General features: G+C 39.4%; 1 long non-coding RNA gene across 2 annotated transcripts in view; it reads left to right on the top strand.

The window, feature by feature from the left end:
• LOC112919931 (uncharacterized) overlaps positions 1 to 18,978 on the top strand; it is a 124,231-nt gene extending 105,253 nt beyond the window's left edge. For both annotated transcript variants that reach the window (XR_003234991.2, XR_011997328.1), the window contains 2 exons: positions 4,332 to 4,554; positions 17,120 to 18,978. This is a non-coding gene — a long non-coding RNA (uncharacterized lncRNA). The remainder of the gene's footprint in view (positions 1 to 4,331; positions 4,555 to 17,119) is intronic.
• The last annotated feature ends 8,906 nt before the right edge of the window (positions 18,979 to 27,884 follow it).

The raw sequence follows: 27,884 nt of genomic DNA, 5'->3' as shown, positions 1-27,884 counted from the left end.
GGCCATAATTAAAATGAATGCTACTTCTAAAAACAGAGCTAGTTGGAAGGACAAAAACATAAGCAAATTAATTTAAAAGGGACTTCTTTGAAGTTAGAGGGCTAGAAAAAAGTATAGGTTAAAACTAAACAACGGAACAGACAAAAGACAATGAATTTTAGAGCTGGATGGAACTCGATTATCTTATCATGCTTTGTGTTAGTCAGGATAAGATAAGCTATATTGAGATAACAAACTCAGAAATCTCTGTGGCTTAACACAATAGAAGTTTATTTTTTAGTTTGGTTTAGTAGACACTTTCATTCATCAGATCATTCAAGGTCCTAAGCTCTTTCTATATCATGTTACCTCCATAGCCTCCAAAGTTGCTGTGATGAGAGAATAGAAAGATGGAAAGGGCACACTAGCTTTGCCCAGAAGTGATACATGACCTGTGTCCACATTTCATTGGTCAGAATTCAGGCACGTGACTCCCACCCAATATCAGGGAGAATGGAGAAATGCAGCTTTCCTGTGAAGCAGTTAGGCAAGTCATAACACTGCTTCCGGGCCACTATTATATGCCTCCATCTCTCCAATTTTTGCCATACTCAGTTACCTCTTGAATCTGCTTACTAACTTAAGTGAATTCTAAATCAATTCACTTAAAAAAACCTAATCACCATTAAATAATCTACTAATTAGATTAAAATATAATTTCAGCTGGTTTGATGTAACAATTACACATTTTTCTAGTGTGTGTTAAAATCAATATATACTTACTAAGAATATTTTATGGTATGTCTAAAATCCCCTCCCATATTAGCAACAGTAGGCAAAACGCTTTAGAAAAAAAAACCTAATCTAACCCTCTTATTTTAAGATGAGAAAATGGAGGCCCAGAAGATGACCCAATTCCCACTCCGAGCCCGAATCACATGGGAAGCTGAATGACAAAGCCAGAATTAGAGTCTAGGTTTCCTTTCTGCTATACCATGTTTCCAATACTCAAAGTTTGTGGGGAAAAGGTGTGGGCACTATAAAAGCAAACTTAGTCACTGCAATTAGGGGAATGAAAAAGAACACAGGCACAATGTACAAATACTTAAGGTTAAAAAAAAATTAATAGGAAGAGTTGTGAGGCTGCAAGGCAGGTGGGGTCTCAGAAAACATAAATCCAACACAAATCAGATTTGGGTGCCTGATTATCTAAAGGCTTTTGAGAATCTGGTTTTCTGAATTACTTAGACTCACTGATGAATAATTATAGGGGCCTTGAGAACCATCATGAGATTTGAGAGGAGTAAATGCAGCAGGAGGGGCCCCTGGGACAGCTGCTGGGTTCTGCATGTGAAAGCACAGGAAGTGCCTCCCATCTGTTTTACAGATTACAGTCCTCTGGGTGGGGAGAGGGATGCGGGTAGAGACCCTCAGAAGCACACTGCTGATATGCACAGGGAAGAGCATCACTTCCCTGTGAATCAAAATAAAATACAAAAGGATTTGGATAGGAAACTTCTGGAGGATTACTGGGAGTTCCTTAATATTCTCTAAAGCAGCTTTGCAAACAAATTCCTGTCCGTGAAGAATCACAATAGATGCTTGGCAGATTTAGTTTTACCAATTAGGACCATAGAATTTGTCAACTGAGGACATTTTGGAGGCCATCTACTATAGTTGTATATTTCCTTTTGAAATACATGAAAATTGGAGACACCTGAGTGGCTCAGTGGTTGAGCGTCTGCCTTCGGCTCTGGGAGTGATCCAGGGGTCCTGGGATCCAGTCCCACATCAGGCTCCCCAGAGGGAGCCTGCTTCTCCCTCTACCTGTGTCTCTGCCTCTCTCTCTGGGTCTCTCATGAATAAATAAATAAAATCCTTTAAAAAGAAAGAAAAAGAAAGAAAGAAAGAAAGAAAGAAAGAAAGAAAGAAAGAAAGAAAGAAAGAAAGAAAGAAAGAAAAAGATATCCATGAAAATTGGTTCTTCAAAATAAGCTTTGTGGACAACTCATTACACAAAACCGGTAGAAGCAGAACTTTTCTGGTTGGAGGAGTATCTTAGCTTGGATGGCTATAATAAAACACCATAGACTGCAGAGGTGAAATAATAGACATCTATTTCTCACAGTTCCAGAGGCTGGAAAGTCCAAGATTAGGGTGCAGCATGATCAGGTTCCGGTGAGAAGCCTCCTTCTGGCACAGATGGCTGTCATCTTGCTGTGTCTTCACATGAAGAGAGAGTGGACTCTGGTCTCCTCCTTGCCTGATAAGGACTCTAATCTCCTCACAGGAGCTCCATCCTCATTACTTCATCTAAACCTAATTATCTCCTGAAGGTCCTACTTCCAAATACCTTCACCAAAAATATTAAGTCTTTAACACATGAATTGGGGTGAGGGGCAGATATTCAACCCTAAGCAAGCAGAAGGGGTTTTGGAAATTTGCCAGCTTGACTCCTCTTACTATCTCCGTCATTCCACCCACCCTCTGAGCACAGGTAGATAACAGGATGCCCCTTCACCCCTCCAATGCCTTCATGTTAGGAATGCAGAAAACTAGGCTTAGAAGTATTTTGCTGATTTCTGATGGCATCCACTTAGGCAATGTCAGCCAAAACTAGAATCATAGCTTTTTGATTCATGGTGGACCTTTCTGTGAGATTATTATGGTAACAGACAATGATAGTGTGATTTATAGACATAGGTCTGTATTTTCCTTTATAAATAATGTCTAAAAATTGTATACTACTTGAAACAGATTATACGATAGAGTTCTATCCTATCCTGACTTACTGAGGTATAACCGACATAAAACAAATGCATAACATAAAATTGGCATAAGATAAATATTAAAATTTACATTTGATAAGTTTTCAAGTAAGTTTGTACCCGTGAAATAATTATGAAAATCAAGACAATGAACATCGGTATTAGATCCCAAATTTTTCTTGTGTTCTTTGTAATCCCCTTTCAATCTTCCCCACAACCTTCTCTTCCCAAGGCAACAATTATTCTGATTTCTGCCACCATATATTAGTTTATAGTATAGGAACTTATATAAGTGGAATTATAGAGTAGGTACTGTTTTTCTTTTGTGGCTGCTTTCTTTTAGCATAATAATGTTGAGATTCATCTATGATGTTACACATATGAAGTGTTCATTCAACCGTGTTGCTGAGAACGATGGCATTACATGGTTACACCACACTCTGTCTATCCATTCATCTGTTGATGAACATTGTGTTATTTTCAGTTTTTGACTATTAAAAATAAAGCTGTTTTAAATATTTGTGTACACGCCTCTGTACGGGCATTTCTTTTGGTTATATACCTAAAAGTAGAACAGCTGGGTCGTATAGTAAATGTATAATTAAAGAAACTTTAAGAAACTGACAAATTGTTCTCCCAAGTGGCATTCCACTTTACATCACCATTGGCAGGAGAATGCCAATTGTCTACATACTTGGTATGGTTAGTCTTTTTAAAATTTTGGCCATTCTAATAGGTATGTAGAGACAGTTCATTGTGGTTTGGTTTTAATTTAATTTTCTAATGGCTGATGATGTTGACTAATGATCATTTTATGTGCTTATTTGCTACCTGTATATCTTTTTGGTAAAATGTCTGTTCAAGGGGCCCCCTGGGTAGCTCAGTTGGTTAAGCATCTGCCTTTGGTTCAGGTCATGATCCCAGGGTCCTGTGATTTAGCCTGCATCAGGCTCCCTGCTTAGTGGAAAGTCTGCTTCTTCTTCCTTTGCCCCTCCTCCCTGCTCATGCTCTCTCTCTCTCTCTCTCTCAAATAGACAGTCTTCTAAAAAAAAATAAAGTGTCTGTTCAAACTTGTTGCCCAATTTTTAAATTGGATTGTTTTTGTATTATTGAGTTTTTAAGTGTGCTTTATATATTTAGGATACAAGCCCTTTGGCTTCTATCAAAAAGCCGAAGTCCTTAATTTTGATGAAGTCTAATTTATCAAAAAATTTTTCTTCTATGAATTGTGCTTCTGTTGTTGTACCTGAGAAATCTTTACCTAATCCAACGTCATGAAGGTTTTCTTCTGGAGGTTTTCAAATTTTAGGTTTTATAAATAGCTCTTTGATATAGGTTTAGTTAACTTTTGTATTACTGGGAGGTATGAACTGAAATTAGTTAATTTGTTTTGTATATGGATATCCAACTGTTCAAGTACCATTTGTCAAAAACACTGTCCTCTCTCAACTGAATTGCTTTTATACCCTTGTCAAAAATCAGTTGTCCATACATGTGTGGATCTATTTCTGTATTCTCTATTCTGTTGCATTGATGTATATGTTTATTTGTAAATCAACATCACAAAATCTTTTTTTTTTTAAGATTTTATTTCTTTATTCATGAGAGACACAGACAGAGAGAGAGGCAGAGACACAGGCAGAGGGAGAAGCAGGCTCCATGCAGGGAGCTCGATGTGGGGGCTCGATCCCAGGTCTCCAGGATCAGGCCCTGGGCTGAAGGCGGCGCTAAACCACTGAGCCACCCAGGCTGCCCAACATCACACAATCTTGATTACCATTGCTTTAGGATCAATCTTGAAAGATACGTAAGTTTTTAAATTTTATTCTTTTTAAAAAATTATTTTGGTTTTTCTAGGCCCATTATATTTCTATATGAGTTTTAGAAACAAAAATGCCTGCTGGGATTTTAATTGAGATTGCATTGATATTATCCGTCAATTTGGAGAGAATTTACATGAACAAAAGTGAATCTTTTGATACATGAACATGGTATTTCCATTTATTTATATCTACTTTCTTTCAGCAATGTTTTGTAATTTTCAGTGTACATGTCATATACATCTTTTGTCAGATTTATCTTCAAGTACTTTTGATATTGTTGTAAATTGTGTTTATTAAATTTAAATTTTCAATTTTCTAATACCATTATGTAGAAATATAATAGGCTTCTATAGATCTTATATGCTATAATTTTGCTAAATTCATTTGTTAGTTTTAGCAGTGCTTTTGTAGATTTTATTGATAGACAATTGTACTATTAATAGTTTTATTTCTTTCTTTTCGATCCAGATATTTTTAAATTTATTTATTTCTCCTTATTTCACTGACTAGACACTCCAGTACAATATTGAATAGAAGTCATGAGAGTGTACATCCCTCCCTGCCTTGTTCCTAATCTTAGAGGGAAAGCATTCAGCTTTTTATCATTTAAGTATGATGTTAAGTGTATATTTTACATAGCTGCCATTTCAAGTTTTAAAAGTTTCCCCCATTTCTTTCTGACAGTTTTTATCAGGTTTGGATGTTGAAATATGTCAAATGCTTTTGTACATGTATTGGAGAAATCTTTATTAAAAAACTTGTTAACCATAGTTACTTACATTCATTGATTTTCAAATGTTAAACCAACCTTACATTCTTGGAATGTATTATTATTATAATTTTTTGGAATGTATTATTTTTAACATATTGTTGTACTTAATTTCGTGAAATCCTAAGAATTGTGGACCAGTCTTTATGCACAGTATAGATAGTAATTTTCTTTTCCTTTATAATTTTGTCTCGTTTTGGTGTCAGGGTAATGCTGGCCTTACCAGAATGAGCTGGGAAGTATTACATATTTAATTTTCAGGAAGATTTTGTGTGGAATTATTATTTTTTCTAAAATATTTGGTAGAATTCCTCAGCAAAGTTATATTGGCATGAAGTTATCCTTGTGGGAAGGCTCTTAACAAATCTGAGAGCTTTAATAAATTTTGAGTTATTCAGGTTTTCTATTTCTTTTGAGTGAATTTAGTAGTATGTGTCTTTCAAAGAAAATGTCCACAAAATTATCTACAAAGTCAAATTTATTACCATAAAGTTGTTCTAATATATCCTAATTTCCCTTTTAATATCTGTGGAATATATGTTATCCCCTCTCTCAATCCCAATAGTACTTTTGGTTTTCTCTATTTTTATCCTGTTAATTTGGCTAGAGGTTCATCAATTTTTATAGATATTATCACAGGTAATCATTACGATACTGAAATGGCTTCTTGATTTCTCTATTTTCTTATTGTAACTCTAGTTCCTGTATCCAGTGTCCCCATACTACAAAGAGATGGTCTTTTCTCAAGGATAAAATCCAAACTCAAAGTCATATGTAAAACTCCCTCTGACATCCTGCAAGTGCTTATGCTCTAGTTATAACCAACTACTAATAATTTTCTTAGTATACCAAACACGTAATATCCTTGTGTTTTACACAGGCTGTTTCCATCTTTCCTTCTTCTTTCCCTTGCTCCTGGTCATTCTTTAAAATTTGACTTAAGAATTACTTTTTTCCAGTATGCCTTATTTACCCCTTACCCCCTCACCTGGTTGGGGTTTGCCCCTCGGTATTTCCCTAGCACTTCATGCATGTAACTTTACAGAATTTACCATGTTTATATTATTGATGCTCTTCAACTAGACTGTAAACTCCTAAGTGCAAGAAGTGCCTCACTCATTTTTGTATCTTCACTGCCCAGGTCAATGACTACCACAAAGTTAGAGCACAATAATGAGCCAACCTTAGGCAATATCGTTCAGTTCAGTGGTTCTCAAGGTGTGCTCGCTGGATCAGCAACATCAATACCATCTGGGAACTCGTTAGAGCTATAAATTCTTGTCCCATCTATCTTTACTGAATCACTCTAAAATATTCTGGAAGTCAAACCCACCAATCTATGGTTAATAAGCCCTCCAGCTAAGTGTTGCTAGGGGAGCAGCCCAGGTGGCTCAGTGGGTTAGCACCGCCTTCAGCCCAGGGCGTGATCCTGGAGACCCTGGATCGAGTCCCACATCCGGCTCCCTGCATGGAGCCTGCTTCTCCCTCTGCCTGTGTGTCTGCCTCTCTCTCTCTCTCTGTCTTTCATGAATAAATAAATAAATAAATAAATAAATAAATAAATAAATAAATAAATAAACAAACTTTAAAAAAATAATTGTTGTTAGGGTTTGAGAATCATTGGTTTAGTAAGCAGGAAATGATGGGGAAATCGGCAAGATCCAGTCTGAATCCTGCTTATGTCAAATTCTTTGACCTGGAATAGCTTACTTAATCTTTTTAAAGCTCATTTCTCTCATATATAAGAAGGGGACAGTGTGAGCTCTTTTATAGAATTAAGATTTTTTTAATGGTTCACCCAGGGAATAACAGAGATTTTCCAGGTTATTATTTTTTTCTTAAGATTTTTATTTATTCATGAGAGACCCACAGAGATAGGCAGAGACACAGGCAGAGGAAGAAGTAGGATCCTTGCAGGGAGCCTGATGGGGGACTCGATCCCAAGACCCCCAGATCATGCCCTGAGCAAAAGAAGGATGCTCAACTGCTGAGCCACCCAGGAGTCCCAGGATTAAGATTTAAATGAGATCTAAAGCTTCTAGTGTAATTAATATCCCATGGATGTGTTCAATAAATAACTATGAACAGAAGTTAATAAAATAATAATATGATAATTTGTAATTTGTACCTGATGGAAGCAGAAGACTTGTGCTACACTTCTCTCTATATATTACTTTGATCCAAATTGAGAGAAAAAAAAAACAGTTACAGGGAAGTAGAAAAAAATTATTCTTGGAATCAAAGTAGTCTACGAAATAGCAGAATCAAAGGGGGGGTGGGGAGAGAAAAAGAAAAGGAAAAAGAAAAGAGTGAGGGAGATGGATTTATTTTAGGAGGAGAAAAATCTGATGGAATTATTATTTGAAAATGTGCTATTCATGTTTTGCAATAAAATTCAAAATTACAGTGCTTTGCTTGGTGAGAATAGTCATATTCAAAGTCTGAGTGAACTTAATTTGGAAATCATGATCTTCTTTCAGTTATAACATTCTTATTTAGAGGGGACCCTGAGTGGCTCAGTGGTTTAGCGCCTGCCTTCAGCTCAGGGTGTGATCCTGGGGTTCCAGGATCAAGTTCTGCATCGGGCTCCCTGCATGGAGCCTGCTTCTCCCTCTGCCTATGTCTCTGCCTCTCTCTCTCTCTCTCTCTCTGTGTGTGTGTGTGTCTCATGAATAAATAAATAAAATCTAAAAAAAAAAAAAAAAAAGACAACCAACACTCTTATTGAGCACCAACCACAGCAAAGGAACTGTGCTGGATACTGGGATACAGAGAGAAGGCCAGAGTATTCCACACCTAAACTAAGCTGGATTTAGTGGCACGTCTGAAACAGATTAAGCAGATAATTTCTTTCTGATTTTAAATTTTAAAATGGGAGCAACGTAAAGAGGAAAACCTGCTTGGGCAGCTAAGATGGCTCTCAGTGTTTATCTGTGAACAAAGAGCAAGAGATTTCCTTCAACATCAACGATTCCTTAAGTGGGTATTTCTCATGGGGTTTGTGGCTCTGATTTTGTTGGTATTTCCACCAACCTTGGCCCATGATACACTTCCAGACACACACCAACAAGATGGTAAAGAAACCAGACAAACTGTATTTTGTTGTTTGGCAGAATTTTGAATGTGACTCAATGCTCCAAACATGTGTTGGTTACCCATACATCCAAGACACTACGCTAGGGAATGCCAAAGATGAAAAAAATGTAACCTCTGTCCTGAAAAAATGTCATTGTCCTCTGAGATAGATGCATGTTCATTTGACCACAGTACGGTTTTACAGCTCCTTATACTTGGCAAACCACTTTCAAATATATGATCTTAAATGATCTTCACAGTAGCCTTATGAAGTATTATTGGTCCATTCTACAGATAGACGATCCAAGTCAGAATAATGCCTCTCATTTGTCCGGAGGCCTACACCACGTGAATTCTGTCCTCTATCTTCTTGCCCCTGTGCATCCATCACCAAGTTGTATTGATTCTACCACGTAAATGTCTCTGAAATTTTTGCTTCCCTGACTATTTCCACTGCTGCTGCCTAGTTGAAATAAGCTCCTCTTTTCTTGCCTGGGCTATTTCAATAACCTCCTAATTGGTCTCCCTGCCTACGAGTTCTGCCCACTCCAATCTGCCACCAGAATTATCTTTCAAAAACAGAAATGATTATGCCACTCAGCTGAAAAAACCTTGCTGGCTTCCCTATCCATCAAAAGAAGTTTCAAACTCTGCAGCATGGCCTAAAGGCACGTCACAAGTTTACCCCAGCCAACCCTCCAAACCGCACCCTTGATGTCCATCAGTTCTGACCTCTAGTCCTCTACACACACCTCGAATGCTCCAGCCACGCTGAGTCTATGCTCATTCAAGCCTCTCTCTCTCTGACTGATGGGCTATTTATCCTTTAAGATCAAGCTCAAATGTTACCAACTCTGAGAAACCTTCATGACCAACATTGCCTTTTTGGGTCACCGCCTTGTCTTGGGATTCTGGACCTCTTTGCATTTTCTGCTTTATAATTGATCACAGTGTAGTATGACTGCTTTTTCCTCAGGCACTACACTGTAAATCTGGCTGGAATGGTTGCGTTTTCATCAGCTTTGGGGGAATCCTGAAGACTTTGGTGCTAATGGGGAGAACCCTTGCTAGGGTTCTGAAACTAATCAGCAGAATGCCCAGATAAGTTTGAATGTCAGATAAATAATGAATGATGGTTTGGTATAAGTATGTCCCAAATATTGCATGAGATATGTTTATACTAATATTTTAAAAATCTGAAATTCAAATTTAGTTAAATCTGGGAATCCTAATTCCTGGAGACCTAAAATCCAACTTTGAATCCCCTGGAAAGGGGCAGCCCCCGTGGTTCAGCGGTTTAGCGGTTTAGCGCCACCTTCAGCCCAGGGTGTGATCCTGGAGACCCAGGATGGAGTCCCACGTCGGGCTCCCTGCATGGAGCCTGCTTCTCCCTCTGCCTGTGTCTCTGCCTCTCTCTCTCTCTCTCTGTGTGTTTCTCATGAAAAAATAAATAAAATCTTTAAAAAAAAATGAATCCCCTGGAAATTCAACACTGCTACAGTTGCGATGTCTAGTAAAAACCAAAGCTGTAATTTCTGCCCACTTTTGTGGAGCTTCCCCTTTAGTAAAGAAGTCACAAAATCTATTTATAGAATTAATTATTTAACACCGAAAAGCTCTGTGATTTTGACAAACACCAGCGTAGTAAACTACATGTTTAAGGGCACATCTTAATATTCACCATATGGGAGAAAATGAATCCAGTTCTTTCAGTTGTCTAAGAATATGTTGAAGGGAGTCTGGAAAGCTTAGTTGAAATGGCTTGGTTGCACTTTTGATCCAAACATCACAATATTGAGATTAACATAACCTTGGTCAAATTGCTTAACTCTTCTTTACTTCCTTTTAAAAAGTGTGCATGGGGAGGGAGCTTATGGGACAAAGAGAGTAACCAAACTCTCTTGTCTAATGAAATGACTGTCAAGTTAAAAGTGTAACTTCATAATATGCATTCAGATAAGGGCAGAGGCAAAAGTCAGGTCAGGAGCATTACCAAGTTTTCAGTTCTTGTTGCAGAATGCACAAACCTGGAATTGGAGCCAGGCAATTGCAAAAATGATTCCAGATCTGCATGGTAACAATTTAGACTGACTTCCACTCCTGCCTGAAATTTAGCAGCAGAGGAAGTTCTTTTTCTGGCTGTCTGCCTTCTCCCCGCCTCCCCTATCCCTCAGTACCTCAAGGCTGCTCACTCCCCACATCTGTTTCCAAGCCTTAGAGAGTTGGGTCACAGCATGGCGCAATAAGCAGCATTAGCAGGCAGCATGAATCAGTGGTAAACCTTTGATTTTAATTCCTTGCCTCTCCTAGGGAGGAAGTGTGGTCTAGTGGTTAACCCACTAAAAAAGCAGCGAGGAGGCAAAATTCCTGGTCTTCTCCATCTCTGTGTTCTGTTCTTGTTCGGACACCTTGCCCATCAAACATTTTTTTCTTTTCTTCCTGACTGTTAGTCTACGATGTTTTTCCCTGAAATGACCTCATCCTAAGACTCACTTGGGAAACATGTTAAATGATTCCTGAGACCCATCCCAGAATCTCCCGAGGAAAGTCCTAGGAATTTCTATTTTTAACAAATGCCACAGATAAGTCTTCATAATCAGATTCAGCTCAGCTGTATGCTGGTTACTCATGACACAAATGACAAGAGAGAGCTAAAGGAAACCATAGCAGGAAGGCTAAAGTGCAAAGAGCACATCCACCATAGGGGTCACCTGTACAAGCTCACCTGCGATTAAAAGGCAAAGGACAAGGAATAAAAAGATGCAGATTCTAGTTCTGGCTCTAGGTATTTAGAGTTGTGTGAGGTTAGGCAGGTCAGATAACCTCTCCTGATTGCATTTTCATTGTTTTAAAAATAAAAGTGATTAGATCATCTCTTTCAGTTCTGTGATTCAATGAATTATTTCTGCAATTTCACAGAAATGCCAATATGGACTCAGAAAAGCTCTTTTCCTGAAAATGACAGTGGGTACAGTCACAGAGGTGTGGGCTGGCTTGTTTGGGGTTGTGGGCAGACAATGGAAATAAGTGGCAGCCAGGAGGTTTGGGGCCTAGGCCACAAGGAGATTTCTCCCTAACTCCCCGCCTTGAGGCTCTGCAGCTGGCCTATTTATGCAAAGGCTTTGGCTCCTCTTTGCTTTTAAAAGCATTTCTGACTCGTAGATTCCCCCAGGAGCAGAGAGATTCATCGTTTGGGGGAGAACTTGCACATGCTTTCCTGAAAGGAAGAAAAGAGGGAGGAAGCGGAGGGCTTGGATGGATCAGCGAGTGGGCTAGGATTGCCAAGAAATGAGTCTCTTGCGCATGATTAACATAGACCCATCACATCATTAGCTCTGCATATGCCTAGCAAAACCCTTTGCCCCACTTCTACGATGCCTAGGAGTGTGTTCTCGTTAGCAGACTGGACACCCGCCTAACTTATCTGCCTCTGGAGCATCTGGGCATTCTTCCACCCAGAACAAGTGGGGGGTGAGTTTGGAGGATGAGGGGGGAGCCTTGGAAGTCACAAGTGAGTCATGATGGTAGGAAAAGGATGTCTTACTGAGCCAACGCAAAACTAGCTTCCTAGAAACATCGTGACAGGCCCCATAAAGCCCACGGTTTGGTTCTAATTACAGCATGCCCACATTGGAGCATTTTCACAGTCTTCCCATGGCAACAACAGGGTTTCTGAGGAAGAGGACTTTGACTCAGATGTGTTCTCTACTTCTAATAGTGGGAGCTAGTTGGACTTTCAAAAAAGTTATTTTTGTAATTTTACAAAGGCGATATTATTGGTTTGCTTGTGCCTGTGAATACATCTATAAACTGGATTTAAGCACGTTGTACTCTACAAAAAGGGCAAAATGAGCCACATAAAATTGAAAGTTGTTTTTTAAAGGGCAAGATGAGCAATTCAAAGAAAATCAGAAAAAAATAGAGACCTCCAGTGGAATTTGTTTCTCCTTAACTTGAGGCAAACGGCAAACTAAAAAAGAGAGAGAGAGAGAGAGAAGGATTTAAAATGCAACTTTATTTTATTTTTTAAAAGATTTTATTTATTTACAAATAAATAAAGAGAGACACAGACAGAGGGAGAAGCAGACTTTCTGCGGGGAGCCTGACGTGTGACTTGATCCCAGAACCCCAGGACCACACCCTGACCTGAAGGCAGACCCTCAACCACTGAGCCACCCAGGTGCCCTAAAATGTAGCTTTAAAAAGATGCTATAGTGCTCGCTTCGGCAGCACATGTACTAAAAAGATGCTATAAATGACTATACTTTATTCGCCTATACTTTTTGCTTCTATTGAACAATAACTGCTCTTTCTGGGGACGGTCACAGAATGCAACAGGCATCTTTGAAAAATCAAGTTATGAAAAAAAAAAAAAGAAAAATCAAGTTATGTTCAAGTATGAATTTTTGTATCATAGTATTTGCTTCTATTCAAAAATCTTCAAAAATTGCTAATTCTGGAAAACTTACTAAGGCCAACTTTTAATGACATCCCAGCTCTTGATCATTTTAGGTAAATAACATTTTTATTTTTATCGATCCATTCTTTCCCACTTTTCATTATTTAGATATCAGAGATACTAGTCAGAACCTAGGCAGCTAAAAATAAAACATTTTCATTCTCCAGGAAAACAGATTCCAGGGCTGATTAACTGGATCTAGGGGAGATCACGAGGAAAGAGGGATTTCCTAGGCTACCCTGGAGATGGAGCTGAGAAATAGCATGTGCACCTGCTTGGAACCAGCTTGGGGCTGGCTGGAAATTCTAACATTTGTAAAAGCTGGCATGTGTGGCATTTAGAAAGGAAGAGAAGTACTGCCTATCCATTTTTGCAAGATTATCAAATGAGGCTTCACTCTGTAAATCTCAGCAGTTACGAAAGTTGGTGTGGTCTTTAAACCCCACCACAGGAAGTAGGGATGATCAGAAAGCATGTTAGCAGTGTTTTAAAAATTTTCCACAAGTATAAGACATTCTTTTCCTGTATAAACAATAACGACCTCAGGTTTAGTACCTTCTTAGGAAACGATTAAGACAAAAGATAAATACTTTCCTCAATACCTCTTACTTTCTTCAGATAAATTCTTGAAATTTTATACGATGAATTCAGGAAGTCAGGATAGCTTGTTTTTATGACAAAATGAAGTGATAATTTATGCATAATTTCTTCTCAATTTTTAGCATATTTGCCTGTTTTTATAATAAAACATCTTTTACCAAAACGGGGGCAAAATATCAGATATGGAGAGGAGTAATGTTTTGAGAAAGGACCCAAATATATTTGGGTGGATATTATAATTATTAATTAAAGTAATCAATGGTATCTGGCAAAGCAAAATATAACTGTGGCTAATTTTTGTACAATTTATATGGCATACTATGCATCAGGCACTGCTTTAAGTACCTTAAAAAAAACAGCCAGTAGTTGTAGTTAATTCTCTCAACAACCTTCATCCCCATTCACAGATGATAAAGCTGAGGCACAGAGAGGTTATGTAACTAGCCTTAGGTCACCAGATAATAAGTGGAAAAGCTGGGATACAACTGTGGCAGTCTGGCTCTTGAATCTGTGTTCTTAATCGCTATGTGACATTGCCTCTTAGAAAAATGACCAAGGGCCCTTATAGAAAATAAAGTGACTTGGGATGTGTTCAAAAGATTCAAACTCTTGATAGTTAGCCTCTAACTCAGCCAAGCACTTTCTACAAAATAGTCTGAGGAATGTGCTTCTTGCGTCAGTATGAGGAGATTCTTGGCGTGCCTGTAGAGTATCTGTTCATGAGATATTACTTGAATGGGTTGTAAGAGAATAAAGACTAGCAGATGAAATGTTCATCTTTATCAACTAGAATATTGTGCCTACAAAGTGTAAAAATGTGTTTCCTGTCTATAAGGAACTTGTGGTTTGAGAAGACAAAGGTAATTATTGACATTCGATAAGCCCTTATTGCAAAGCTGCTATCTAGAGAGTATATACAGATAAATAAGCCATGATCCTTACTTCAAGGTGGTTGGAGCCTCAGTGGGGAGATGGCCAATCACCACAGGGTGTGTTCAATGCCATAGTAGGTGAAAGAGAAGGATGCTGTGAGAGCAGGAAAGGGCTTCTAACCCAGGCAGAGAATTCCAGGATGGCTTCTAGGACATGATGCCTGACCGAAATCCTTTAAATTTTTGTTTCCCATTTCCACATTACTTGTCATCTTCTCATACACATTTGAATTTAAAAGTACTGGCTTTCAGGATACCATCGGAAGGGTAGTAGGATGGATAGGCTTCCAGTTATAGAATGAGTAAGTCACAGAGATGAAAGGTACAGCATAGGAATATGTTATCTGTGTAGTAATAGCATTGCATGGTGACAGAGGGTGGCTACATACACTTGCAGTGAGCATAGCATAATGAATCGAGTTCTTTAATCACTATGCTGTACACCTGAAACCAATGTAGCATTGTGTCTTGTCCATTATACTCCAATTTAAAAAAAAAGATAAGATTTGTTCATATTCCCCAATCATATTTCTTCCTTTCCATTAACCATCCTTCCACGCTGGCTAAATGCTAAGATTATTCTCAACAAAATATATGGCTAAGAAGCCTTGGACAGTTTCTTGTACAGTGGACAGGACCAGGACAGCTGACTGTCCAGAATGGATTCTTTTTGCATCTGATGCTCCCCGTGTGTTTTGAGACAGGACTATCTTAGCCTCCCATGCAGGCAGACCTTCTGTTTACTGGTCACTTCCCTGAGCTGTATCCTAGTGTTGAGCTTCCCTATACTTTTGCCTTTGTTAACTTTTTATATTCCCATATACCCATATGATTTTATTTCTGCTTCCATGCTTGGTTTCTGTGTCTTTGCTATTTCTGACATTTGATTTATGTTTTCTTTTGGACTTGCTGAGCCATGTTGAGACATCTCTAGTTCCGACGTACTTCTGCCTCCCGGTTCATACACTTCATGTTTCTTGCTTTGTGCACTCATATATTGTACTATTTCAGTTAGGAATTAGAATCGTGACAGTAGATAGAATTTACTGCTAGATACCCAAGAAGAGAGACCAAAGTAAAATATAGAAACCTAACTGCTCTCCATTAACCAGAGAAAACTTCTGAGAGAGAAGTATTTTCAAAACCTTTGACCGTTAACTGTTACATATGGGCACATAGCCTTTTGATGAAAAGGGAATATTCTAGACTCAGGTAGGCAATTTTAGTTGACAGTTATGTGCATTCCTTTAGCTTTAAGTGAAATTAATAGTGATGTGTGAACATGCAAGATGATGTTCAGGTTGCTATCACCAGTTGCCCTTACCCTTTGCCAAAATCTGCCTTGAGTTCCATGGTAGGTATGTTCAAAATTCTTCAATATGCTACAAAAATGATTTGATTTGAAGACTCAAAGAAGGACCCTAGGACCAAAGATCAAGAAACGGCAAGGTTGGGAAACTGAATATTGCCTTTTCTTCTTTTCCTGCTCTGAACTAGCTCATCTCTCTAGAATCTTCTCTACAGTCACCATCTTCTCATGAGGCAGTGACAAAATAACCATTATTGCACACCGTGCCTAGAGGAAGACATGAATAAAAATTGGCATCAGAAAAGCCATGTAGTGAAATGTAAAGACAAAAAAAATAAAGCTTGTGTCCTCCTTTCTAACTTTATTGTGTTATGGAATACATCAACACTCAAGGAGGACATTTTGGAAATAGTGTATGAGGCAGTTTATAAACTGAAGCTAGTAGGTTGGCATTTCTGACTCAACATAGGACAATTTAGTAACTCAAGATGCAAATTTCTGGGTTTAACCCCAGGTTTACCTAATCAGAATCAAACCCAAGATATCTGCATTTTTAACAAACATTCTATGTGATCATATGGGCCATATGGGAACCATTACTTTAAGACTGTGCTTAAAATAGGCAAGAATCCTGTAACTCTGGTCAAATAAAATCACACCTGGCTCCAAGTAAATCAATTTAAACTCTTTGACTAGTGGACAAGGAAGAAGGGGGTGGTGTGGTGCTTAAAAAGAATTAAGTGGAAAAGGATCTTTTTGTGATAGGGAGAAAGGAGGACAGCCCTTTTATGGTCTCAGTGGCATCGTAGCAACACAGATTGTTCCTCCTCTGCCTGTGGAGAAAGAAAGCAAAAAGTATGATCTAGACCACCTGTGTTCATGACCCAGCAAAGCATGACCTTCTACTAAAAGATAAGCAAGACTTACCTGGAGTCAATTCAAGAGTATTTTTTTTTTTTTACCCAAAAAATGATTAGGTGTATGTTGATGGCAATTACCATTTAGCCAAGCAGAGAAAAACAGCGTAAATGATGGTTCTCAACCTTTTTGTGTCTTCTGCACATGTTTGAACACTAGAAGTTTGGGTAGTGCACTTGAAGGAAATAAAACGTTTGGAAGACCAAGGGCCATGTCTGGCTGCCCTAAGAAGCCCCACAGCTACTACTATCTTCTCACTTGACTAACCTCAGCAGTCCACTACTATGTGGGGAGATCCAATTGTTCAGTGCCCTTTCTGGGCTCTCTTTAGGATCACTTGGCACCACACTGTGCCCCTTACCGCTATACCTTGCTTTTCACTGTGTCCCAGAATCTATTCGACAGAATGACATCTGATAGACATTGCTATAATTAACTCTACACACTTAGTAACAGCCCAAATAAAAGAGCATTTAAAATTTTGCAGGAGGCCTTCACCAAGGAGGTGGCTGGCTGAGGAAGATGCTGAGGGTGGCTGTGGCAGTGAGGATGCGGCAGCCCGGCGGTCGCACAGCAGCTCCACGCAGACACCCTAGGAGCCACCAACCTCTCAGGTGGACTGAAGGCCAGGTGCATCAATAGCCACGGGCCTTATGTAGTCTCCTTGCTCTCGCTTCCGCTCATCTGCTCCCCATCAGACACATGGCCCCCTTGGTTGCCCATCAGGACACAGTCCAGCCTGGCTTTCCTGTGGCGACTACCTTCTCCTCCTCAGAATCTCAGAGACCACCTCATCAGAGAGGCCTCTCCTGACCCTTTATCTACAAGACTGCTTCCAGGCCTCTGACGGAAGAATGACACAGGACTTTCTAGAGTGGCAAGTGTCTTCTGGTGGGGGTGTCGGTGATACAGCTGTATACGCTGGCCAAAGCTCACCAAAGTGAATGTGTTCAGTCTGTGCAGTTCAGATCTGTACATAGTTTGACCTGTGCCTTATGTAATTACACCTGATTAAAAAGTGCAATTGCAAAAAAAAAAAAAAAAAATTTGCAGGACCAGTCTCTAAGAACAAAGTACTGATAGATGCTACAATACAGATGAACCAGGAAAACACTATGCTAAGTAAAAGAAGTCGGACACGAAAGGCCAAGGATTGCATGATTCCATTCACATGAATTGTTCGCAACAGGCAAATCAGTAGAAACAGAAAGTAGATTAGTGGTTGCCAGGGGCCGAAGGCAGGAGGAATGGGGAGGGACTGCTAATGGACAGGAGACTTCTTTTGGGGGTTAGGAGAATTTCTAAAATTTGACAGTTGGTGTGTGAATTTTATGGTATGTGACTTATACCAATAAAGCCATTCTTGAAAAATAATTTAAAACATTTTGAGAGGCTCCTGTGAAAATTTTGGCACATCAGTTTGTTGAGATAGATTAAAATTAAGTTAAGCAATTATCAAATGATAAAGTTGATAAAGTGCTGATGGTTTATTTGAATATAGAGTTTTCTTTAAATCTTAAAGTATATTGTATCTTTTTTATTATATCTAGCAACACTATTTTTAAAAACAGTTTTCATGTTTAATACAAAATCTGAGAGTGCTTTGATGCTAAATAAGATCAGGCCTTTTGGGAGACAGATAATTCATAGTGATGATTAAGTTTAAATTAGAACTAGTGAGAAGGATGCCAAACTATACCATTGGCATTCATTTCTTTTCAAAGTTGTTTCACAAGATATGTCTTATTCTCATTAATGGTTAATCAGATTATTAAAGAGAGGTGTTTTTTTTTTATTTAAGTAAAAACATTAACTGAAAGAGAAAAATCTGCTTTGTCAATATCTCACACAGTTTGGGTTTAATCTAGAGTAGTTCAAGTAGTCTTGTTGGTTGTAGGTCTGTGGCAGGATCAGGATTTGGGAAGAGGGTATGGATTCATTGGAAGGATTGAATTGGTAAAACCAAGTCACGAAAGTATATAGCATGTTACTTCATGTTCAGTGTTTGTGTTCTAAACTAAAGCTTCTGGTTGTTAACCGTTCTTGTCAGGTACCCTTTGTGAATGTGAATGAAATCATGGACCCCTTCCACTGAAAGGTACAAATGCAGATGTCAACTTCTTTTCTGTCGAATTTAAAGGAGAGCCACTCTGAAGTCTATTCATAAGCTCTTTATCCCATGCTGAGAACTCCATGCCTATGTAAAGAATAGTTTAGTCCACACTAATGCTTATCTTTTTTTAAAAATTATTTATTTATTTATGATAGTCACAGAGAGAGAGAGAGAGAGAGAGAGAGAGAGAGAGAGAGAGGCAGAGACACAGGCAGAGGGAGAAGCAGGCTCCATGCACCGGGAGCCCGACGTGGGATTCGATCCCGGGTCTCCAGGATCGCGCCCTGGGCCAAAGGCAGGCACTAAACCACTGCGTCACCCAGGGATCCCCACACTAATGGAATTATCTTGATCAATTCCAGGTATTCTCAATGATTCCATATTTGCCGAGATGCAAATTTTCTTTCAATGTATTCACACAGTATGTTGGGCAATGGACAAAGTGTGTCCGTTCCGAGGTTGGACTTTATTTATCACCTCTTTGGGATATGACAATTAGTTGGAGGAAGTGGGACTGTGTGAGCTGATAAAGTATTCAATCCCCCTTCCCAAAGAAACAAGAAGCTTCCCTTAATAAATGGCCTCCAATGCTCTTTCTACTTATGCTTTAGTGAGCTGCTCTGCAAATAAACCTTTAAGTAGAATCTGAGATGTTTTCCAAATATGAGTGCTCCAACCCTCCAGAGCATGCCCAGCCCCGACATACTGAGACTGTGGGGAATTTGGGCAATTACCGAGGTTTGGTCTGAATTCTCCACAAAGAAGCCTCAATGTTTTCACTTTGTTGACCATAAGTGATATATTTAGTTATCCAGAAGGGTAGTCAATCTGCCAGGGAAAATATCCTGAAGAAAATGAAGCGGGCAATTATGTCAGGCAGACCTAGGAGTTAGTGTGGATGGGCCTTGTTTTAAAACAGATTCCTAACTCAGTCAAAAAGTCTCATGTCCATGTGTTTTCCTGGGGAGAAACTTCCAAGGCGGTGATGTGAAAACTAACAGACTTGATGAAGGGGTGTGTAGCCATCTGGTTTGCTCACAAGCAGAGTTGCTCTTTTTATCGGAATTATTTTCAGATTTTTGTGTGGGGGAGGAGTTGGCTATCTTGAACAAAAGTCAGTATTAACCCTCTCCTTAAACAATTCTATTCAAAATTCTCCTGATAAGGATATTGGCAAGCTCTTTTCCCCCTGAGTGAGGGAACAGAGGCCTGGTGAAATCAGGTAGCCCATGTCTAGGGTGGGGGCAGGGGTTGATCATCTGTGGCATTTCTTGTGCGACTTCCAAGCTTTAAGAACAATGTATTCCAAAGACTGGCTGCTTGGGGATGCCCTTACTTCAGCCTGGGCTTTCCATTTAGATGGAAATAAGAGTTAGGGGATACTAAGGTGAACTTCAGTCTCTTTATTTCATTTTTTAAAGATTTTATTTGAGACAGAGAGTGAATGAGAGGGAAGGGGCAGGGGCAGGGGCAGAGGGAGGGGCAGAAGCAGACTCCCCATGGAGCAGGGAGCCTGATGCTGGGCTCAATCCTGGAACTCTGGGATCATGACCTGAGGGGAAGGCAGATGCTTAATGGACTGAGCAGCCCAGGTGACCCCCCCCACAGTCTCTTTAGAATTGATCTTTTTTTCTTGGAGCCAAAGCCGTTTTGTTCTCCCCATTCCCATAGCTGAGGTACATGAAGGAGACCTTTGGATAACGGGTCACATAACTTTGCCTGTTGCAGAGTTGAACACAGAACACAACCGTTTTGCTCCCACTGTTTTTGCTCTAATCTCACGTAACACTTCCCTCCTAGAATTTTGAATATTTAACATCCACTGAGAACAGCTTGCCTGTAGGTTTCTGTTGGGGACCAAAAAAAGGGTGATGGTGTTGGAGGGAGAAAGCTGAATTTATTATTCTCACCCCCTCACACTTTTACCCGCCCTGGGATTCTACTAGATACACTCATCTTTATTTTGAGCCAAACGGAAAGACGGGTTTCTTTTCATTTCCTGCCTCCTGATCGGAAAAAGGTTTCATAGTTGACTCCTGCTAGGAATGCCCCAGTATCAGGAAAGGCCACTAGAACGTGTCAACACTTTCTAGTATGACCAAGAGAGCAACTAAAAGGCAGCAGCTACCAGCTACTATTATAGGCAGCAGCATTTCCCTGCTTCCATGTAAAGAGCAAGATCAGAAGAAAAAGGCACAGCCCAGGTTATTGTTGGAAAGTTGACTTTAGAAGAAAAACTCAAAAGCACTGTGTAGGAACTTTTCTTTTTCTATCTTCTTGGTCAGTGTTGGGATAAACCAGAGGGGGTGGTTAGTTTTTACTTTTCAGAGGGCTTCCCTTTTGTTTTCTTGTGGTTCAGAGTTAGCCTTATTCATCGAGCACATGTATTAAGTTCTGATTCTTTCTTTTAAAAGAAGAATAATAGTAATATAATTGTAGAGGAATTCTACGTAGAGTGTTGTGACCTTGGGTTCCAAAGCCAAACGAAGAAAAAAACTGAACAAACAAGGCATATGCTGCTTCTAAATTTCTGGAATTAATTTGAATTAATGGCTTTATATATACCCTAATTTTCTCAAATTTAAGATGAATTTTTTGTCTCCAAAATTATTTCCCAGAAAGAAGGAAGTCACCTTCAAGACGCAACCTAATGAAATTATCTTTGGATTCTCTCTCAATAGCTGAATTTGGAACGGCAAACTACTGTTAGGGGAAGATGCTTTGGGGTGAAATGATCTAAGTTAATGTCTGTTTTGGATGTTTATGGAGGTCATCTGCCAGAACTGGTTACAACAAAGAGGAAAAGAAATTTATCACTGATGTAGTCATTATTCTTGAAATTATTAGCCCTGAAATTTCAAGTGTTAGATTTTTTAAATAGACCTCTTAGAGAACACACAGAAAAGCAATTCAGCAACTGGCACATTATGGAGATTACAAATATACATCAAGAAATGAAAAAAATGACCAAGTACTATACAAATGGGTGACTTCAGGTATTATTTCTAGTGACAACATTGCACACGGTCCCAAAAAGTGTTAGTTTTCAAACGACTTAGAAGGAAGTGACAATGATGTGTCTAATAAACTGCTGAATCAATCATAAAACAGCAGTGGTGAGGAATAACATTGTTTTGTGAAATGACAGTGGATGAATACATTATTTAAAAATCAATATATTATTTTATAAATGTACTTTTTTAAAGATTTTATTCATTTATTTATTCATGAGACACACACACACAGAGGCAGAGACACAGGCAGAAGGAGAAGCAGGCTCCCTCTGGGGAGCCCGATGTGGGACTCGATCCCAGGACCCCGGGATCACACCCTGAGCTGAAGGCAGATGCTCCACCACTGAGTCAGCCAGGTGCCCATAAATGTACTTTTAACTATGTATGCGTAACAGAACTTTTGAGTAGACATTTGAATTATATGGCCACATCCCTAAAAGTGTACATCTTCATGGCCAAAAGATTTGTTCAGGTTGTCATATATTTATTTTTTTAAGATTTTATTTATTTATTTATTTATTTATTTATTTAGACTGGGGGTGAAGCAGGGGCAGAGGGACAGAATCCTTAAGCAGACTCCCCACTGAGTTTGGAGCCCAATCTCATAGTCCATGAGAGTGACCTGAGTTGAAACCAAGAATCAGACACTTAACCAACTGAGCCACACAGGCACCCCTAAACTGTTGTATATTGAGACATGTATGGCCAGTAGATAGTTCACAGATCTACAAATCCTTTGGTGAGCATGTGGACTAGGGGCGACTTGCCCATTTTACAGATGAAGTAACTAAATGAAGTTATCAGCTCAAGTTCATCAAGTTGGTGACAGAGGGTGATCTGAATGAGGCTTGTCCTTTCCATTATGATATATCACTCTCTCACTTTGGTCTTTCCTTCAGAAAACTACCAAACCCTGACGGAGAAGAAAGGAGAAATGATTCCAAGGTCTCACTTTGAGGATGAAACTTCTACCTGCGAAAAGCTGCTACTTTCCCCTAAACAGACAGACAGACACACACACACACACACACACACACACACACCCCAGGTGCTCTCAGTTACTGACCTTCCTCTGTGAGAATGCTGGAATCAGGTGGGAGTTTCAAGAGGCAGCAACCATGACTGTTGATTCCAGAAAGAAGGACCTCCTGCTCAGCCAGGGTTTCAAGGATCAAGGAGGTGGTCAAATGGATATTTTTTTCAGTGAAAGGCAGTCATTCTACAATTAGCTAGATTCTAATCACGGTTATGTATCTGGAGAAATTTCTCTCTATTCTCAAATAAATCACACATCTTATTGTGACAGTTTCTCTTTTTATAAGATTGTTGTTTGGAGTGCTTTGCAATTCCATGTGAATTTGAGTGTTGGCTTTTCCATTTCTACGAACAAAGGCTATTGGAATTTTAATGGAGATTTCATTGGATCTGTAGACTGCTTTGGGTAGTACTGTCATCTTAAGACTGTTGTCACCCAGTTTACGGATGTGGATATCTGCCTTTCCACTGAGAGAGGTCTCCTTTAGAATTTCCCCAGGGGTGTTACATAGTTTTTAGTGTATAGGTCTTTCACCTCCTTGGTTAAGTTTTTTTAGTAGATATTTTATTTTATTTTTTTTGGATGGAATTGTAAATGAAATTGTTTCCTTAGTCTCATTTTCAGATTGCTCATTGCTGGTGTATAGAAGCACATCTGATTTTTTTGTGTTGATTCTGTACCCTGAAATTTTGGTGAGTTCATTTATTTGCTCTAGTGGGTGTTTTTCATTTTGTTTTGTTGGATCATTGGAATTCTCTATCTATAGGATCACATCACTTCTCAGTAGAGGTCATTTTACTTCTTCTAATTTAAAGCCTTTTATTCTTGTGACTAATTGACCAATTCTGAATACCTGAAGGCACTAGCTCCCATGACTATGACCATTCTTGAATTTACCATTTCTAATACCTGTATATACTGTATTTGAAACTTTGTAATCTCTTACCAACAAAGAGAGGTTTTATTTTATTTTATTTTATTTTATAAATTAATTTTTATTGGTGTTCAATTTACCAACATACAGAAAAACACCCAGGGCTCATCCCGTCAAGTGTCCCCCTCAGTGCCCATCACCCATTCCCCCCCACCCCCGAGAGGTTTTAAAACAATATAAATTTTGAATGAGGCATCTCAAGACAGTTACCCAAGTCAGTATCTTATTCTCCCCTTTCCCATTTTGTCCTCTGTGGCTCTTGACATTGACAAAACTGAATCACATTCAATTAAACAACCAACCAGATTTTTTTAAAAAGATGTATTTGAGGGAGAGCAAGCATGTGCGTGCCAAAGCAGGGGGAGGGGCAGAGAGAGAGAAACTCAAGCAGATCCTGCTGAGCGCAGAGCCCAACACACGGCTCAATCCCACAACCCTCAGATCATGATCTGAGCCAAGACCAAGAGTCAGACACTTAACCAACTGAGACACCCAGACACCCCAACAACCAACTAGATTTAAACTAATTTTTACAACCCTCTTTCCCCAATCAAAAGACAAAAAATTAAGCTTAAGCAAAACCTATGCAAAGCACTCATTGTGATTGCCTGTTTCTAGTATCTCTGGTTCAGCGTTTATTTTAAGTGGAAAGGGCTGTCTGCTGATGCAGAGTGCACCTGATGGGGATTCCGGGCACCTGAATTCTTACTCTATCCTGGACTCACTGAATTCCTGCCACACTTATCCTCCATCTTTTGCATAAAAAAAGGACCATACAGAATTAATATTGTGAAAATGTCAATGTTACCCAGGGCAATTTACACGTTTAATGCAATCCCTATCAAAATACCATGGACTTTCTTCAGAGAGTTAGAACAAATTATTTTAAGATTTGTGTGGAATCAGAAAAGACCCCGAATAGCCAGGGGAATTTTAAAAAAGAAAACCATAGCTGGGGGCATCACAATGCCAGATTTCAGGTTGTACTACAAAGCTGTGGTCATCAAGACAGTGTGGTACTGGCACAAAAACAGACACATAGATCAATGGAACAGAATAGAGAACCCAGAAGTGGACCCTGAAATGTATGGTCATCTAATATTCGATAAAGGAGGAAAGACTATCCATTGGAAGAAAGACAGTCTCTTCAATAAATGGTGTTGGGAAAATTGGACATCCACATGCAGAAGAATGAAACTGGACCACTCTCTTTCACCATACACAAAGATAAACTCAAAATGGATGAGAGATCTAAATGTGAGACAAGAGTCCATCAAAATCCTAGAGGAGAACACAGGCAACACCCTTTTTGAACTCGGCCACAGTAACTTCTTGCAAGATACATCCACAAAGGCAAAAGAAACAAAAGCAAAAATGAACTATTGGGACTTCATCAAGATAAGAAGCTTTTGCACAGCAAAGGATACAGTCAAAAAAACTAAAAGACAACCTACAGAATGGGAGAGGATATTTGCAAATGACGTATCAGATAAAGGGCTAGTTTCCAAAATCTATAAAGAACTTATTAAACTCAACACCAAAGAAACAAACAATCCAATCATGAAATGGGCAAAAGACATGAAGAGAAATCTCACAGAGGAAGACATGGACATGGCCAACATGCACATGAGAAAATGCTCTGCATCACTTGCCATCAGGGAAATACAAATCAAAACCACAATGAGATACCACCTCACACCAGTGAGAATGGGGAAAATTAACAAGGCAGGAAACAACAAATGTTGGAGAGGATGCGGAGAAAAGGGAACCCTCTTACACTGTTGGTGGGAATGTGAACTGGTGCAGCCACTCTGGAAAACTGTGTGGAGGTTCCTCAAAGAGTTAAAAATAGACCTGCCCTACGACCCAGCAATTGCACTGTTGGGGATTTACCCCAAAGATTCAGATGCAACGAAACGTCGGGACACCTGCACCCCGATGTTTCTATCAGCAATGGCCACAATAGCCAAACTGTGGAAGGAGCCTCGGTGTCCATCGAAAGATGAATGGATAAAGAAGATGTGGTTTATGTATACAATGGAATATTACTCAGCGATTAGAAACGACAAATACCCACCATTTGCTTCAACGTGGATGGAACTGGAGGGTATTATGCTGAGTGAAATAAGTCAATCGGAGAAGGACAAGCAGTGTATGTTCTCATTCATTTGGGGAATATAAATAATAGTGAAAGGGAATATAAAGGAAGGGAGAAGAAATGTTGGGAAATATCAGGAAGGGAGACAGAACATAAAGACTCCTAACTCGGGGAAACGAACTAGGGGGTGGTGGAAGGGGGGAGGAGGGCGGGTGTTGGAGGGGAATGGGTGACGGGCACTGAGGTGGACACTTGACGGGATGAGCACTGGGTGTTTTTCTGTATGTTGGTAAATTGAACACCAATAAAAATTAATTAAAAAAAAAAAAAGAAAAAAAAAAGGACCATAAAATTGTTGTTTTAATTATTGAGTGAGAAATATGGTGTTAGTGACTATGAAATACTCCCCTAATGTTTCTTTAAGGGTGGGCAAATACCACTGAAAACTAGAGGGAAGTTTTTGCTCTGTTCTGTCAATAGCACTGCTTTTGCACACGTCCTGTCATTGGCACCCGTGGAGTGGAGATCGGGTGGTTTCTCTTCTCTTTATTTACTTCCTTTTCATCTGCTGGGTAGTTTGAATATAAAGTACTGTGGTCCCTGGATATCTATAAGCTTTTTTATTTATAGAATCACACCAAAATTCAAAACAGGCATTACGGAACATGGCCTGGAATTAGGCAGGGAAGTAGGCTGAGGGATTAGCCATGGCACGTATTTGGTGACTGCTATAGGAGACCCAGGACCTTTGATTGTTGTGGATCATATCTCAAACATAGGGTGATGGATGAACAGGTTGGGAGATGGTGAAGTATTCCTGAATTAATGATTCCTTATATGTTTTCTGCCCTGGACTTAAAAGTTGTCCCAGATGTCTCCACAAAGACTTGTCAATGAACGTTCCTAGCTACTTTATTCAGAATAGCCTCACACTGGAAACAACCCAAGTATTCCTCAACAGCTGAATGGATAAACAAATGGAGGCACATTCATGCAATGGAATGCTACAGCAGCAATAGACAAGAATAAACAGACTTTTACAAGCAAAACTTTTGCATTTGTTTTCTGTTGTTGCACAACAAATTACCACACAGATAGCAGCTTAAAACAATACCCATTTATTAGTTCACAGTTCTGTAGGTCAGATGTCCAAGCACAGCATGCCTGGCTCTGTTGCTCAAGGTCTTGGAAGACTGAAATCAAGGTGTTGGCCAGGCTGTATGCTTTTCTGAAGACCCTGGAGCAGAATTTGGTTCTGAGCTCATTCAGGTTGTTGGATGAATCCTCTTCCTTGTAGTTGAGGGACTGAGATTTCTGTTTACTTGCTGACTGACAGCTGGGGGCGATCCCAGTTCTAGAGGCTTCCTTTTCATGTTCCAAATCTTTCTTCAGGAAGAACCTTTTCCCTTTAATAGGTTCATCTCATTATGCCAGCTCTGCTAAGGATCATCTCCCTATATTAAGATCAGCTGATTTGTGACCTTATTTACATCTGCAAATGTCTTCACAGTAGCACCTGGATTAATGTTTGATTGGATCCCTGGGTGAAGATGTGTAAATACCAAGGGCTGGGAGTCTTGAGAGCCAGTTTAGGCTTCTGCCAACTGCAGCTCTGAAATTCCTCTCTTTTCTGTCAAAACACAGGGCATAAAGAAAACTGCTATAGACCTGGAGCAATTAGTCCAGTACCCTCACTTTAACTGCTCCAGCAGGGGGCATCCAGAAGATCGTCCATATGCTCTTGCTTTTGGTGAAGGAGAGAAACTTTTGTAAGGAGTAGCACATAGATACATTTGACTAGGTAATACAAGGGACCACAGTATTTGAAAATTAATAATTTTAAAAATAATTGCTAAATGTCCTCCAATAAACGTGCTGCTTTTTTTTTTAAAAGTGCAACTACGTGATTTGCATAGCTCACTACAGCCCAGAACTCATGGGTTCAAGCGACCCTCCTACCTTAACCTTCAGAGTAGCTGGGATTACAGGTACCTGCCACCACACCTAGCAAGCATGCACTATTCTAGTAACCAGACACAAACTGTTATTTTTTTAAG

This window comes from Vulpes vulpes, chromosome 15 (assembly GCF_048418805.1).
Source record: "Vulpes vulpes isolate BD-2025 chromosome 15, VulVul3, whole genome shotgun sequence".
NCBI classification, from domain to species: Eukaryota; Metazoa; Chordata; class Mammalia; order Carnivora; family Canidae; genus Vulpes; species Vulpes vulpes.
Note: the sequence above shows the minus strand (reverse complement) of the source record. Positions and strands in the feature narration are given on the sequence as shown.